We start from the raw sequence: 5,177 nt of genomic DNA on the forward strand, positions 1-5,177 counted from the left end.
CTATAGAACTATTGAGGTAAATAATATCTGACGATTGATATTTAAATAATTTAACAATTTAAAATGCCATTCCTGCAAATAAAGATCCCGTGTTGTTTCCTCCACCTATACATGGTTTCTTTTCTTCTACAAGTAAAGGTGGCTATAGGCACTGCTGTAGTATGTATGACTAAAACCTAAAAAAATTTTTACGTACAATCCATTAATTACTTTGTTTAAAAAGTGATCAGGTTTTAATCAAAAGCACTGAGAAATGTTAATGTTTGCTTCCTCTAGTTAAGTTTACAAAGCCTGAACTACAAAACAGGTTAACTCCTGAGTTCTACCAGTTTGTTTTCATTTACCAGCTGGCTTCACTTTCAGTTTTTAATTTCTTTCTAGCAAAGGGCAAAACACTACTTGAATTAATGCACTTGTATCTAACATCTGGTAATTTTTAGTCCAGTTTGCATCAAAACAGTACAGTATGCCATGGTTTTGTCATTTAGTGTTGCCAGCTCTTATGATTACAGTGAGATTTTGCAACACTTAGCTTTGGTTTAAGCTCTAGCTCTTCAGCAGATGTGATTAAATTGGAACCTCAGGTCTCATTAAAAATAATTACATTCCTAAATCTTAAGTTTGAGAAAAATGCTGGAATACACAAACCTAAAAGGCTTAAAAATTAGAAGAGAAAGAAAAGCTTTGAGTTTCAAATTTTTGTAAATCTCATTATTTTTAAGCCAGTATCATGATGTTTGGGAACTTGGCTGCTTTTTTTCATGCTCGTATTGTCAGCACAGCATTATTTTAGCACTAGTTGGTATCCATGAAAAATGCATGAGTTGATAGAAGTGTGACATCAAAAGCAAATTCCCTTTTGCTCCTTTGCTCTCTCTTGCCCTCTTTCTCTTCTCACCTTTTCCTCCTCCTCTTGTTCTTCCCCCCTCATTATTCCCTCAGTGATTTTCCAGTGAACAGATCCTCACTGAGTAATAGGGTCGCACTGTGTTTTCATGTTCTTAGGACACAGAGGAGCAGTTCATTTAGTTTTCACCTTTGTTCTTTAAAATCCACAAGTCCAAGCTCTGATTCTGTTCCCAATGAGGTCAGCAGGACCTAGAACAAGTTTTTATGACACCAGCTAATGTCTACTAAGTGGGTATTGAGAAATCAATGTAAATGAATTCTGAGACATCAGAAAACTCTTACTTTCCTTCCATGAGAATATTTATTGTATTTTAGCGCCGTGTTTAAATTTTGCAATAATTTGGGACTTTTTAACACATCACTGAAAGTATAGTTTTGATTCAAGGTGCTAGAATGGGATTACTGATGACATTCAGTGGGGTTGTTCATGTGGATTTTGCCACAAAGCAGCAAAAATGAAGCTGTTTTCTTTTTAAAAGTTGACTTACACTCTAACACCCATACTAAATGTAGTTCCCTAGCCAGGGAAACTGCAGTTCTCGATCACAGAACTTTAGTTGTATTTGGAACATAAAATCTTATAAAACACTTGGTCTCTATGCTTTACAAGGGTAGAACAATTTCCTAGGGACAGTGTTGGCCCAGGATGGGGCAGCCCCCACCCCAGCTGCTCCTCTAAAGCTCCCCACAATTTGAAAATTTTGTCTTTCTTCTCACTGGCTCCCTCCCAGTATTGGGGATTTCTTTCTTTATCCTATTTCTTCCTATCTTTAAACCACCAAGAACTGCTTTACAAAAAGATGCTCCAAAATATCTATTCAGATATTCCAAAATATCTATTCAACTATATCCATTACCAAATAATTCCACATGTGACTATTGTATTCTGGAACAAGTAGAGCTTATGCAATAATGTACTAGAGCATTGTCACTTTAAACTCACACTTTAAATTATATTGGAATAACTAATGTTTATCAAAATCATATAATTGGAACAGTGAAAAAGCGAAAGTTTTACTCAGTTCTACCAGTATTATCATGCAACTGGGAGAGTACTTTTATAGAGTGTGTTTTGCCACATGCTCTCTTGCTTTTTTGTTTATTTTTTCTCCAGAGTTGCCGCTTTGTTCTCTTAGGGTTTGACTGAAGTCTGAGAAAAAATTCATTGGATTTCTTCATAAAGAACATCCTTGGACTTGAATGGCATGCTAGGTTCTCAACTCTGATTTTTGTAAAAAACATATGGTTGAAAATATAAATGTGAAAATGTGTAAATGATAGCTTGCGAGTTGTTCTGTCAAATGACATGATATTAATAATCTCTACCTTTTTCCCAGTTGACTGGAGCATATAAAAAAGAAGAAGTATAACATATATGTGAGCATTGACTCATTTTAGTGCATGCACTGAGTAGATTTTTGGGGAATAGCATCATCCCTTTTCTTTCCAAACACTGTTAGGAAAATCCTTCATTTTCCTAACGCAAACAAACCAGAGTACACTTTCATAAAGCTTAGGGCACCCAGCAAAATATTTTTTCAATTATGCATTTTACCGATATAGTTTTTTTCACCTTTTGCCCTTTCTCTGTCACTTTGCTAAGTCAATTTGCTCTTTTGATCATATATCTTTATTTAGACTTTAAACTATGTGAGCAAAGACACTGTGCTGGTTTTATCAATCCACTCCAGCTGTGGATAACAATAACATTTGGTCTATTGTCTTTTACTGGCTGTAAAGTGCTATGTTCAGTGTTTAATAACATACTCACTTATAAATAACATACTTCAGTCAAAAAAAAACCACGGAAGAGATACGCAGATGATTTTTCACAAGCATTTAATCTTTCTTTCATTCTAGTGCAGTTGTATGTAACATGCTTTTAAAGCAGTTCTGTAATCACAAGGATAGGACGTTCCTTATTCTGCCACTGCTGGATGTGTTCATCACTTGATGCTTTCACGAGTCCCAGAGAAAGGTAAAGAATCAATCCCTGTGGTCAGTGAATTTTTTATATGGTTACATGTTTAGGTAGTTTCTTAAAAGAATTAACCCAGGCATTCCACAGTTGCAAATGGAGGCATAATGGTTGGGTCTGTTGCTATCATAGAGGGCAGTAAGTCATGACTGGAGTCTGCTTTGGCTCTTGTTGAGGTTAAAGAACACTGAGTACAGCAGGGCCCATCCCTCAACAATGCCCTTGGGCAGTACAGAGATGTTTGTTATATCACTGGAGTTATTCTATGGAAAAACATTCCATGTCCTTCATTTTTTTTTCACAGTTTAATAGGATTTAGACATACAGTTCTCACTGCTTTTAATGGATATTGCATGTTTAATTTCTGTGCAACCCTAGGAATTAAGAGATATGTTTCTTTAAAGTTTACTTTAATCATATCCTTTTTTTTCCCTCTCAGAAAATACTATTAAAGGTATTTAAGCTGATAACCTTATACTAGTGGGGAGGAACTCTGACCTTATCTACTTTGTGGCAATGACCATGTGTGATTGGCCTCTAACCTGGTTACAAAATTATAAAATGATGTTGTGAAACCACTATTCATTTCCTAATAGTGTCTCTGAAACCAGCTTAAATTCTGAGAGGCTTGGTACTGCATTTTCTTTCTCACAGTTGTAGTGCACAGTATATAGAGTATTGATCCTACTGTAATTTTCTGACACTAAAATATGCTGAATTTCTCATTGCTAACCAATATTTGGAATGAATGATGACTGGTGAAGGATTTTGAATGAATGAATGAATGAATGAATGAATAATGAGTGGATTTACTATTTTTTGTTACATATGCACATTGTCATTATTGGAGCGATGTATGGCATTTTACAATAGATTTAAATATCCTGCATCGGCCTGCTTGAAACCTGGATCTGGATCTTTAAGATATTCTTTATGCAGTCAAATTTAAGATTGAGAACTTTCAAACTGTATAATACTAACCTAAGTTTGCATTCATCTTATTTGAATTACTTAGATTGAACACCTCTCTATCCAGTTGATGAGTACAACAAATAATTTTACTTTATGATTTTGTTATATGACTATACAGTCCCACCTTTTTTTTTTTGGTCACTAATACTGAGATCAGACAAACCTGCTTGCATATTGAAATGATCCCATGCAGTGCAGTTTCTGTTGAGGAATACATGAAGAGAAGTTGGCCCAGTAGCTGACCTGGGTTATTTAGTCAAAGATTACAGTGATGAGTCAATCTGAAGCATATACATCTTCTCAAATAGAGACCATGTTGGATTTTCATAGAGTCATTCATTCAACAAATGTAATGACTCACAACTGTGACTAGTATTCTGACTTACTTATGCATTTAATATGAGACTCATTGGCCTCCACCTTATTTTCTTCTGTCCTGCTACTCATCTCGCATAGAAGGCTTTAAGAGATAAGGCAAAGAGATTAACTATCCAGGCACCCTTCTGATGGTAGATGCCAAATAAGAGCAGAGTTGAAAGAAGACAATAGCTGGCTCGACAGGGACTCTGGAGTCTCCCCACTTAACAACACATGGGTGAGTCATGGTGTGTACAGGTAAAACAGCCCCACCACAATCCTTCTGCACATGCTTAGACCCTGGCCACCACTTCAGCCAAGGTAGATGAGGGCTGGAGTAAAGTGGTAGTTTACTCTGGTTATGAAGTGAGCTGCAGTTTTGATTTCATGCTTTTGCAGGACAGTGCTTTTCCATAACTGTATTAACAGGGTGCTGGCAGAGTGATCCAAGCCTGGGGTGCTGAGTCCTACAGCTGGAGGGGAGCCACCCATACTACATCATGGCCACAGAATATAATCCTTACGGGAACACTATACTCAAGGGAGGTCCTCCAAAACGAGAGCTCCCAAGGCACAAGCCCACACAATCATTCTCCCTGCTCCCGCAAATCCAGGGACAGGATGTTTTATGTGGACATTGCTGTCCACAATGCCCATGTTGGGGCCTCATACCCAAGAGAAAGTGAGATACTGACAGAATTTCTACATTTCTTAAGTCAGGCACTTGTAAATGTGTTTGGTTTATATAAAGCACACATGTAGAGCAGAACTAAAGGGAAAAAAACTTAAAAGGTGATAAATCCAGTATTGCTGGCTTTGGAAGACTGAGGACAGCTGGAAAATTATTAGGATATTAGGATTGTTACCATACAGTTGCTAAGTAGTCATAGCAAGGAAGAAAATGTAAACCTTTTTGTTACCAGTACCAATTCAGCACAGCAATTGATAGAATGAAATTGTT

Source organism: Manacus vitellinus, unplaced genomic scaffold (assembly GCF_001715985.3).
Source record: "Manacus vitellinus isolate BGI_N305 unplaced genomic scaffold, ASM171598v3 scaffold_6_pilon, whole genome shotgun sequence".
Classification (NCBI taxonomy): domain Eukaryota; kingdom Metazoa; phylum Chordata; class Aves; order Passeriformes; family Pipridae; genus Manacus; species Manacus vitellinus.